A 12,196-nucleotide genomic window follows, 5' to 3' on the forward strand; every position below is an offset into this window, starting at 1 on the left:
AGATATTATCGTCTCAGAATTACTCGTGATTAATTCCATGAAGTAATTATCTGAGCGTGGGTTTATCCAATACTTAAATCTCCATTTCTAAGTACTCATGAACATTGTAGCAATACTATCATTATGTCTAAAACACTTTATACAATCTACAATTCAATTCACGATAATATTAATTCACTACTTACTTCCAAAAGTACGCATGATTGTGAAGTTTGAATATTCAAATTATTCATGAAGTAAAACATGCAAAAAATGAAAGACAACAATAAACAATTGAAAAAATGTAGTAAACAAACTCCTACATAGTTCTCTATTCTTTAATCACCAAAATTCAATTACATTTACATTGCTACAAGTTTCAAACTAGCTATCTAACTAGTAAAACTAATATCATCTCTCAAACCAATGCTCTAGGCATGTTGAATGGGTTTAGCCCTACTTCGATGCTTTGTATGTCGATTTACAGGATTCTCTTCAGAGGATACCCTCTTCACTACGAGGCGACCTTTTTCTACTCTTTGTCCGATGAAATTGTATTTTCTGTTGATATGTATTGATCTGCCGTGATCTTTTGGCTCCTTTGTCAAGGGAATTGCTCCTTCATTATCACAAAAAATTCTATTGATTCCTTGATGGTTGGCACAACTCTAAGATCTCCGATGAAGTTCTTCAACTAAACTACCGGTGTTCACGGTCCGGTTTTTTCGGTTTTTAGGTCAAACCAAAGCCAAACTATTACTAACGGTTTTTGTCAAGCAGAAACCGAAGCCGAAGCCGAACCGTTGAAAATTTAAAACCGAACCAAACCAAACTGTTACTAACGGTTCGACTCCGGTTTGGTTTCACGGTTTGGGCTTTTTAGGCCCATTTTAGTCGAGTGAATTGGCGACATTGCGTGGTGTGACAATTGGAAACGAGAGAAACGGATGCTTTGCATCTTTGCGAATTGCGTACTCGATTAGGGCAAGCTGAAACGAATCAGTGAATCACGAATTCACGATTGCTTGGAGGTGGACTATCAATTTGGGAATCATTTACCAATTACTAGATCACAAAAGAAACTACAATTGGGATGTAATAATTAAATATTGTGAGTTTTAAAGTTTATTATTTGTATATACAAATTAATATATAATACAAAAAAATACAATTACATATAAAAAAATTATTTAATATATATATACAAATTCGGTCCGGTTTTTATACAGTTTGAAATCTTAAAAACCGTAAGCCAAACCGTTCAATACGGTTTGAAAAGTTCGAAACCGCAAGCCAAACCGTAAAGAAAAATATAAATCGTAAAACCAAACCGATGATCGGTTTGGCCGGTTTCATGGTTTCAAACCGAACCGCGAACACTCCTAAACCAAATTGCCTCCTTTGATGCTTCACTTGCCGCTATGTACTTTGATTCGTAGACAGAATCAACCACTGGCTCTTGCTTGGAACTTTTCCAAGTAACTACTCCTCCAATTAAGGTAAACACCCAGCCATATTGAGAACAGAAATTGTTTATGTCTGTTTGAAAGCTGGCGTCACTATACCCAACCAAATTGAGAACATAAATTGTCTCTGTTTGTTTGAAAGCTTAGTCCTTCGCAAATACTTGAGAATATTCTTAACTGCTATCCAATGAGCTTTACTTGGATTTCCTTGATAGTGACTGACCATGCTCAAAGCAAAGGAAACCTCAGGGCGTGTACATGTCAAAACATATATGATAGATCCAACGTCGGAAACATATGGAACTCTACTTATTTCTGCTAGCTATGCATTGGTACTCGGCCTCTAAGAGTTTGGTATTACTTTTGATGGGCAGTTCTCCTTTCTTGAAATTTTCCATACTAAAACATTTTAGCACCTTTTCCACGTATGTACTTTGACTAAGTCCAAATAGTCTTTTACTCCTGTCTATTAGAATTCTTATCCCCAGAATATAGGCAGCTTCTCCTAAATCCTTCATAGCAAAACACTTTCCAAGCCAAGACTTAACCTTTTGCAAAGTTGGAATGTCGTTTCCTATAAGAAGTATGCCATCAACATACAATACTAGGAATGTTACTATACTCCCACTAGCTTTGACATATACATAAAACTCATATTCACTTCTAGAGAAACAAACTCTTTGACCTTCTCGTCGAAACAAAGATTCCATCTGCGAGAAGTTTGTTTCAACCCATAGATGGATTTCTCAAGCTTCCACACTCTATTGGGAAACTTTGCATCAACAAAACCCTCTATCTAAGTCATGTAAACATCCTTAACCAACTTTTTTTTAGATAAAAGGGGAAACCCCTTGGAAAAATTTTATTAAAAAGAAAAAACAATACAAGAGAAGGAGGCAACCACCCCAAAAACAAGCAACAAAACAAACCTAACTAAACAACTAACAACTAACAACTAACAACTAACAACTAAGGAAATTAAAAATACATAAAAAACCTAATTATGCTACACCAACCAATCCACTTCCAAGTCCAAATCCATTGGAGAGAATGAAACCAATCATAGCTTTTAAAAAGGAAAACAATGATATCAAAAGCTAACATCTTCCCATTCATAAAGTCTTCAATATCTTCAATCTTTAAGTAACAATTAATCCAACACCAAAGGGAATCACGAATTTTGGCCTCATACTCAAAAAAATAATCCAAGGTTAGAAAAAAAATCAACTTTGCAATACATCCAAGGAGCTTCCAAATCAAGAGAATCATTGGCCAACCCAATCAAGCCTCCAATAAAGTCCAAAAACTCCAAATCAATCTTTATCCAAAAATAGCATCCAACTTTGACCATTTAGCTTTAAACTTCTTGAAATCCTCTCTTTTCTTCTTCAAACTTCTTCTATTACTCTTCATGTCAATCTTCACTTGAATAACCCATAAACTCCAATTAATAAACTCATTAACTATCACAACCCCAATGATACCATTCAAAAAAATTTTTTCTCCAAAATCTTCAATAGCAAAAAAAAAATAGTCTTCAAACTCCAAAAAAGTAAGATGCTAAAATCGAAACATCCTTGCTTATCCCACAACTTCCAAAAAAACTTCAAAGTATCACCATCTTCAATTTTGCTAAGAAATTCCCAAAGAATTTTCAAGTATCCATTCAAGCAATCAATCCAACAATTCCAATAATACCCTTGAGAAGTGAACCAACTTTTAGCAATAATATAACCCATGGAAAAAACCCTAAAGTTTTTAAGATCAATTAAGTCAAGTCCGTCAATTCCTTTTTTAGGGTAATTCCAAAAGTACCCTTGAAGGTTATTTCCAAAAAACTTGAGAATAAAACCTTCAAAATCCGCATCAAAGGTAAGAATACCAATGATAATTGGGATAAACCGGTTGGCAAGAATCTTTAGGTAAACCCAAAAGAGGAAATGAATCCAAAAGTGGTTGTTTTTATAGAAACAAAGGAAACAACCAACCTATACAAGGTACATTCTAAGGTTAACGTACCCAATCCAGTATATTGCCGGGTGAATATCCCACCACTTGCTAATCGAACTAGAAGTGGCACCCACCAATGTGGAGGTTCCTAGTTGCCTAGGAAAAAAATCCCAACTGATGGGGATCAAACCCGTTTGCATTAAGTTGATAACCCTTAAGAATATCCCAAAAAGTCAAGAAGTGATTGTTTATATAGTTACAAAGGAAACAACCAACCCAAATGTGGTACAGTCTAAGGTTAACGTACCCAATCCCGTGTATTGCCGGGTGAATATCCCACCACTTGCTAATCGAACTAGCAGTGGCACCCACCAAAGTGGAGATTCCTAGTTGCCTAGGAAGAAAACACCAACTAACGGGGATCAAACCCATTTGCTTTAAGAAAATAACCACTTCAAAGGAAAAGATTCCAATGAAATTCGGGATAAACCGGACAACAGAAATCATAAAAAACCCAAAAGGGTCAAAAAGTGGTTGTTTTTATAGTTACAAAGGAAACAACCAACCCAAATGTGGTACAATCTGAGGTTAACGTACCCAACCCCGTGTATTGCCGGGTGAATATCCCATCACTTGCTAATCGAACTAGCAGTGGCACCCACAAAAGTGGAGACTCCAAGTTGCCAAGGAGTGATCCTTAACCAACTTCCCATTAAGGAAAGTGGTTTTAACATCTATCTACCAAATTTCATAGTCATGAATTTACTTAAAAAATAAAAAACCCTTAATATTTAGTTTAAAAAAAAAACTCAAACTGATATTTAATTTTAAAATTCAAAAACAAAAACAAAAAGGAAAAAAAAAAACCCTACTATCTTTAAGCATCTAGTAAACATATTAAAAAATAGAAAAAAAAACTAAAAAAAAGAGAAAAATAACGAAAAAATTAAAAAAAAAAGCAAAAAGAATATAAAAACATTAAAACCGAGCATATGTCTATTTAAAAAAATTGAATTTAAAAAAAAACAAAATAAATGAAAAAGAAAAAAAAAAACTCATTGAAATGAAATTTCATGGACTTTCGTCGCACATGAATATTCCATAGGGTCTGTATTAAGTTTCATACACGTGTGTCGCGTGCGAACGCGTCACGACCAATTAAATGAGTTTGATGTTTTTGCCATTGACGAAATGATTGGTGGAGAATAGTCCTCGCGGTTCCTATCAATTTTTAGGTTCTTACCAAATTCATACCCATACATGCAATAAGTTTCTTAATTATCCTAAGAACAAAATCATTTTTACTTGCATTTGTTTGACTATTTATTTATATCAATGCGTACTAGGGTAGTTTTTCTTACCTAAGCACGTGTCTAAATACTAATATGTTAGGTCGGGATCATAGTGAGTCGCATAGTGTTAGATATATTTCAAAAACAATATATAAACACACATTACTTATATATTAAAATAACCCTATTTCTTATGCAAATATTATTTATGGGAAACTTATTGCATAATAAGGAAAACATTCTAACAATTTGTTTTGGATTTGAGGAAGAAAACATGCACTTGCAAAAAAATCCACCAGATAGAAAAAATACTCAAAAAGAACCCTTACACAAGTTAGGGGCAAAAATGGCCACATAATAAATGCAATGCATAATGTGAGGACTCATGCCCAAATCCTTCGGTCCTCTAACTTATAAGTCAATGTCACTTTTCCTTTAAGTGCCCTTTGCTTTATAAAGGATTCCTTGGTCTATATCCAAGGGTTCAACAATTAATTTGAGCTTCTTATTCGAGTTAGCAACAAACATACTAAGCTAAAAAGATCACCATTACATAAAAGCACTCTTGAAGAAGAATATTACATTTATCCAAAAGATAAAGCATTAATCATAACCCACAATGATTAATCAACTTATTGCCGGAGAAGGAAAAGCAACAAGATCAATAATGCAAAACATGAACATTATACTCAACAACTGCATCCCCTGTTTTCATATCAGAAGTAACCGTACTCGCCTTAGCATACCCTCTAGCAAACCGGAAAAGCCCACTTCCTCCGATCACCGGCATCTCCCTCACCTTTTCAAAAATCGGATTCCGCCCCAAAATCGTCAAAGTACTCCCGTTATACTTCCCTGTCGAGAACACAAAGTTCATCGCCATTAACAACCCAACTTCCTCCTGTGACGCCTGTCCATAGAACCCTTGTGCTCTCCCCAATAACTTCGAATCTGCTTCTGGTTTTTCCGTCAATGGATCGTCGATCATCAAAATCGCACCGAATTTGTAGGGTGTGGTTTTGTTGGCAGGCGGTTGCACGATGTTGATGGCCGTCGGGTTGGGGCCGCTAATGATATCGTGCCAGTAGAATCGTAGGTGGCTGAGTTTTTCAGCTCGAAGCTTCATTGGGTTCCGTTTTATGGATTGCACGAAGGTGGGATCTGCTCCGGTGGTCGGAGATGTTTGTGAGAAGGCGATGAAGAGTGGAAGAAGGAAGCAGAAGAAAATTGTGGTCATGGTAGAAGATTCGTTTTGTGGGGAAAAAAATGACACAAAGGTTTCTCAATCATCCTAATTTTATAAAGCAATATCTACCCCTGGTACCTACCCACCACATTTTTGTTACTTTCGTATAAAACTAAAATTTGTTGGATTAATCAAATCTTAGTTATTAAGAAGGTGTGTATTATAATCTTAAATACGTAAAATGCTTTTAGCTTTTCTCATATCTTAGTAGAGTAAGATGTGGACAAAAATTATTTTTCCTGCATCCTCAATTTTTATAAAATAAATGGTTTGTTTTTTAAAGCATGAGATGTGGAAATGGTGACAACGATAGTTGATAGTTGTGTTGGTGATGGTAATGACGGCGGTGGTGGTAACGGCAACAGTAGCAATGGCGATAGGAGTGATGCGACGACAATAGTGGTTGTGAAAAAGGAAATATATATTTTTGTCTTCTAAAATCTCTTTCTTTATCTCTCTCTCTCTCTCTCTCTCTATATATATATATATATATATATATATATATAGAGAGAGAGAGAGAGAGAGGTTCAAATGTGGATTGACATATGTTGTACGAACGTGTGGACAATGCTATTTTGTGAGAATGACAAAGAAAATATGTTGTTTGTGTTAGGTTTTAGCCATAAGAACTTTCCTATGTGCGCATGCAAAACCCTATTGCTTGGATCTAGGCTTTCTAATAAACATGCTTTTGAATCCAAGACTTCTAATGGCTAATTAGGTTAAACAACAACATTAAAACAGATCTAGAATCATACCTTTGAGTTCCTTGTTGATCTTCTTGTCTTGGAGCTTCTAGAGTCACAATTGTCACTCCTCTAATGGCTTACAAACACCAATAGCAGGCAAGATGATTTAGGAGAGAGGAGAGGGGATGGAATTCGACCAGAGGTTCCTTGCTTTAGGTTCTGAAAGGTTGTACACGAATTCCACATCCCAAGGGCCTATTTATACCTTTAGACTCCTTAAGGGTTTCACCCTAAACCCTAATTGGATAATCTTCTCTTAAGGCTATCCAAATCCATTCCATAGATATCCTTATGGACGATTTTGAGCTATCCTAAAGCTCTTAGAATCCGTCCAAAGTCCATCCTAATGGATTTATAGTCTAAAGTCTAACTATCAAACAATTGACAGTTTATACCCTCTTATTTAATTAATCTCTTTAAGTCACCAAATTAATACCAATTAATTTATGACTTATATTAATCAAATAGCTAAATATTATTCCTTATAATATCTACTTTCTCTCTTAATAAATCATCCTTCAAGTTGCTATGGTGAAGGCAACCCAAAAGGACCATGCACCACCGAATATAGTTATAGCCTTAGACACTATTCCAACAGTCTCCCACTTGGATAAGTCTAGTAACTATACAAGTATAATACGGTTTGCAATCGTAGCTCTCAAAGACGCTGTCAACTCTGATCTAATCAATCTTGTCCTTTAGATAAGGGATCGTACAGTCCTCTGTTAGATATCATGCTGACAATCCTATGGAATGGTTAGTCCAGCATTTAGATTTCTCGATCTTCGATTTATTTGACATAGAACTTAATCGAACACATCAATTCAGTTCTGACCGGGCCCGGCACATAAGTCAAATCAAATCATCGAGTGGCCAAGATATCTCTTCTACCCTCTTAGGATAAAATTTACAGATAAACTTCGACTTATATGCATTTACTTATTCATTAACCAACTATACACAACAATGCGTTTTATAACATCAAGTTACTGATGCGTTTTCGCATTATCAATGCACAATCAATTAACAAATAATAAACCATATATCTAGGTTTTAAGACCATATGATATTATCGTCTTGCGATCACCTTTTATATCGTATTCCATAAGGTGATTCCAGCAAGCGCGGGTTTATTCCAATGCTCAAAACCAGTTCATAAGCACTCATGAACGTTGCAGCAACTCTTGCTATGTCTAACACCATTTAGACACTCTACACACCAATTCACGACAATCTTCATTCATATCTACTCCCAACATATGAACGATTGTGGACCATTTGAATAATTCGATTATTCCTAATAAACTCAATTATTCTGGAAGTCAAAACATGCAAAGTGAAACAATAGTTAAACAACTAACATGTGATAGTAACTTTACTCATAAATAAAACTTCTTTATTTAATCATCAAATGTTAATTACATTTATCTATTATACGTTTCTAATACTATCTAATCTATGCTAATATCATCCTTCAGCCCAATACTCCTAGCATGCTGTAAGTGCTTAACCCTACTCAGTCCCTTCGTAAGCGGATCTGCTAGGTTATCTTCTGATGATATCCTCTTCACTACGAGTTGTCCTTCTTCTACACGATTTCTAATGAAGTGATATTTTCTATCGATATGTCGAGATCTACCATGATCCCTCGGTTCCTTGGTCAAGGCAACCGCACCTTCGTTATCACAGAAAATCTCCATGGGCTCCTTTATGGCCGGTACAACTCCAAGATCACCGATGAAGTTCTTCAGCCATATTGCCTCCTTTGACGCTTCGCTCGCTGCGATGTACTCTGATTCGCACGTTGAATCAGCTACGGTTTCCTGCTTGGAACTTTTCCATGTCACTGCTCCTCCATTTAGGGTAAAAACCCAGCCCGACTGCGAACGATAGTTGTCCCTGTCGGTTTGAAAGCTGGCGTCATTATACCCTCGCACCTTCAAGTCATCACTCCCTCCAAGGACTAAGAACCATTCTTTCGTCCTCCGAAGGTACTTAAGGATGTTCTTCACCGCAATCCAATGTGCTTTGCCAGGGTTCCCTTGATATCTGCTAACCATGCTCAAAGCGATGGCTACATCAGGGCGAGTACAAGTCATAGCGTACATGATTGAGCCAACTGCGGAAGCGTATGGTACTCGGCTCATTTCTGCTATCTCGGCTTCGGTACTCGGACTTTGAGTCTTACTCAACTTGGCATTTCCTTGTATCGGTAGTTCTCCCTTCTTTGAGTTTTCCATACTAAAACGTTTTAGTACCTTCTCCAAGTAAGTATTCTGACTAAGTCCAATTAGTCTCTTACTTCTTTCTCTTACTATCCTTATTCCCAAAATGTAAGAAGCCTCTCCGAGGTCCTTCATAGCGAAGCACTTCCCGAGCCAGGACTTAACCTCCTGCAGAGTCGGGATGTCGTTTCCTATGAGCAATATGTCATCGACATATAGAACGAGGAAGCTTACTATACTCCCACTGGCTTTGACATATACACAAGATTCGTCTTCGCTTCGTACAAATCCAAACTCTTTGACTTTCTCATCGAAGCAAAGATTCCATCTGCGAGACGCTTGCTTAAGTCCATAAATGGACTTCTCAAGCTTACACACTCTATTCGGATGCTTTGGATCCACAAACCCCTCTGGCTGAGCCATGTAAACATCCTCAGCCAACTTTCCATTAAGAAAGCGGTCTTGACATCCATTTGCCAAATCTCATAATCATGAAATGCGGCAATCGCTAGCATCACTCTGATAGATTTAATCTTCGCAACTGGTGAGAAGGTCTCATCGTAGTCAACTCCGGGAGTTTGAGTAAAGCCCTTCGCAACCAATCGCGCTTTATACGTGTGTACGTTCCCATCCACGTCGGTCTTCTTCTTGAAGATCCACTTGCACCCTACGGTCTTACGTTCGGGCACGTAATCAACCAAATTCCAAACTTGGTTATCGTACATGGATTGGATCTCGCTATCCATTGCCTCTTTCCATTTCGTAGACTCCGGGCCTGCCATGGCTTCCTTATAGCTATTAGGTTCATCAAGATTTACTAGTGTACAATCACTAATATACGTGTCCCCTTCGGTAGTAATATGAAAACCATAAAACTGGGGTTGAACTCTAACTCTATCGGAACGTCTAAGAGGTAAGGATTCGTCAATCGGTTCAACCGGAGTTTCCTCCTCAGGTTGAACGCCAGTGGTAGAGGTTCCTTCATCTATCGATTCTTGAATCTCTTCAAGTTCGATTTGCCTCCCACTATCTCCTTGGCTTATGAGTTCTCGCTCTCGGAAAACTCCTCTCCTCGCAACAAAGATAACATTATCTTTCGGTCTATAGAAGAGATATCCAAAGGAAGTTTGCGGGTAGCCGATGAAAATACATCGCTCACTTCGAGGTTCAAGCTTGTCGTGAGTATCTCGTCTTACGAAAGCCTCGCAACCCCAAACCTTGATATGTGCCAACGAGGGAGCTTTCCCCGTCCACATCTCGTGAGGTGTTTTGGCAACCTTCTTGGTAGGGACTCGGTTAAGGATATGGGCGACAGTCTCTAAGGCATACCCCCAAAAGAAGATAGGTAGTGAAGCACGACTCATCATAGAGCGAACCATATCCAGTAAGGTTCGATTACGCCTTTCTGCCACACCATTCAATTGCGGTGTCCTAGGAGGCGTCAATTGCGAAACTATTCCACACTCCTTGAGATAATCGTGGAATTCAAGACTTAGGTACTCTCCTCCTCAATCGGATCGAAGCATCTTGATTTTCCTGCCCAATTGATTCTCCACTTCATTCTTGAACTCTTTGAACTTTTCAAAGGTTTCTGACTTTTGCTTGATTAAATAGATATACCCATATCTACTATAATCATCGGTAAAGGTCACATAGAAGCGGTTCCCATCCTTCGTGGTTGATCTAAAAGGTCCACATACATCGGTATGTATTAGGTCTAATAGTCCCTCACCCCTTTCACAAGTACTCGTGAAGGGTGACTTAGTCATCTTTCCAAGTAAACAAGACTCGCATGTGTCATCTTCCCTAAGGTCGAATGACTCCAACACTCCATCCTTTTGGAGTTGGGCTATGCGTTTCTTGTTGACATGTCCAAGACGACAATGCCACAAGGATGCTTTATCCATACTAGTGGAAGAATCAATATTCAAAACATCATTTCCTAAGTTATCAACAATCATAACAGTTTCATATATTCCATTACATGGTATAGCTTCAAAGTAAAAGACACCATTTAGATAAGCCAAAATAGAACCATTCTCATTATTAAAAGAAAATCTAAAACCTTGTCTATATAAACCATGAAATGAAATGATGTTTCTAGCCATTTCTGGCGAATAGCAACAATTGTTCAAATCTAAAACTAAACTATTCTTAAGCACCAAAGAACACACTCCAATCTTGGTCACAGGCGACGATCTTCTGTTCCCCATGATTAGATTGATCCTTCCTTGCTCCACATCCCTACTTCTTCTTAGTCCCTGCACATTAGAACAAATGTGATAACCACAACCGGTGTCAAGAACCCAAGAAATAGCATGATTAGAATCGTTAGATTTTATTGCATATATACCTGCGAAAGATGGCTTGATCTTTCCTTCCTTGATGGCTTGCAGGTAATCCGGGCAGCTTCTCTTCCAATGTCCTATCTTATGGTAGTGGTGGCACTCTGCCTCCTTCGGGTTAGAGCAGGGCTTAGAGGGATCAACTTTGGTCCCACTAGAAGAGGAACCATCTCGGGCTTTCACCTTTCGATAGTTATTTGAAGAAGCTTTCCTCTTCTTTCCCTTCCCTTGACCAATAGCCAAGACAGGAGCAGCGGATGGATTGGGAGTTGGTGCAACAGACTTGTCCTTGAAATTGCTCTCAGCAACCCTCAAGAGACCTTGGAGTTTACTTAGAGTGACCTCCTCTTTGTTCATGTGGTAGGTCATCCTAAATTGATTATACATTGGAGGCAAAGAGTGAAGCACCATGTCGATCGCCAAGTCTTCGCCGAAGTCAACATTTAACTTGCGAAGGCGGTCGACATACCTTTGCATCTTTTGCAAGTGCACGGTAAGAGATTCTCCATGACCCATCTTAGCGGAAATCATGTTAGTGAAGATCTCGTAACGCTCTTGTCTCGCGTTTTGGTGGTACCTCTCCAACAAGTCTTGATGCATCTCGTATGGATACATGTCCTCGTAGGACTTTTGGAACTCGGAGTTCATGGTGGCGATCATGATGCAATGTACTTTCGTCGCATCTCGCTCATGGGTTTCAAAGGCGGTGATTTCGGCGGGAGTAGCAATTTTGGGGTTGATTTTCTCGAGCTTCTCGTCGAGGACATACTCTTTATCCTCATAGCGAGCAATGGTGCGAATGTATCTTATCCATTCGCCAAAGTTCGTTCCATCGAAGGTAACCTTTTGGCAAAGGCTCATCAACGTGAAAGAACTAGCAGCAGCGTTGTTTGCGTTTGACATCTATAGAAAGGACAAAGATAGATTAGAACAAGAATCCCTAA

General features: G+C 38.2%; 1 pseudogene; it reads right to left on the minus strand.

The window, feature by feature from the left end:
• Positions 1–5,217: 5,217 nt before the first annotated feature.
• On the minus strand, positions 5,218–5,973 carry LOC145037325 (dirigent protein 22 pseudogene; annotated as a pseudogene).
• Positions 5,974–12,196: the final 6,223 nt, after the last annotated feature.

This window comes from Lactuca saligna, chromosome 1 (genome assembly GCF_052625555.1).
Source record: "Lactuca saligna cultivar CGN05327 chromosome 1, ASM5262555v1, whole genome shotgun sequence".
NCBI lineage: Eukaryota > Viridiplantae > Streptophyta > Magnoliopsida > Asterales > Asteraceae > Lactuca > Lactuca saligna.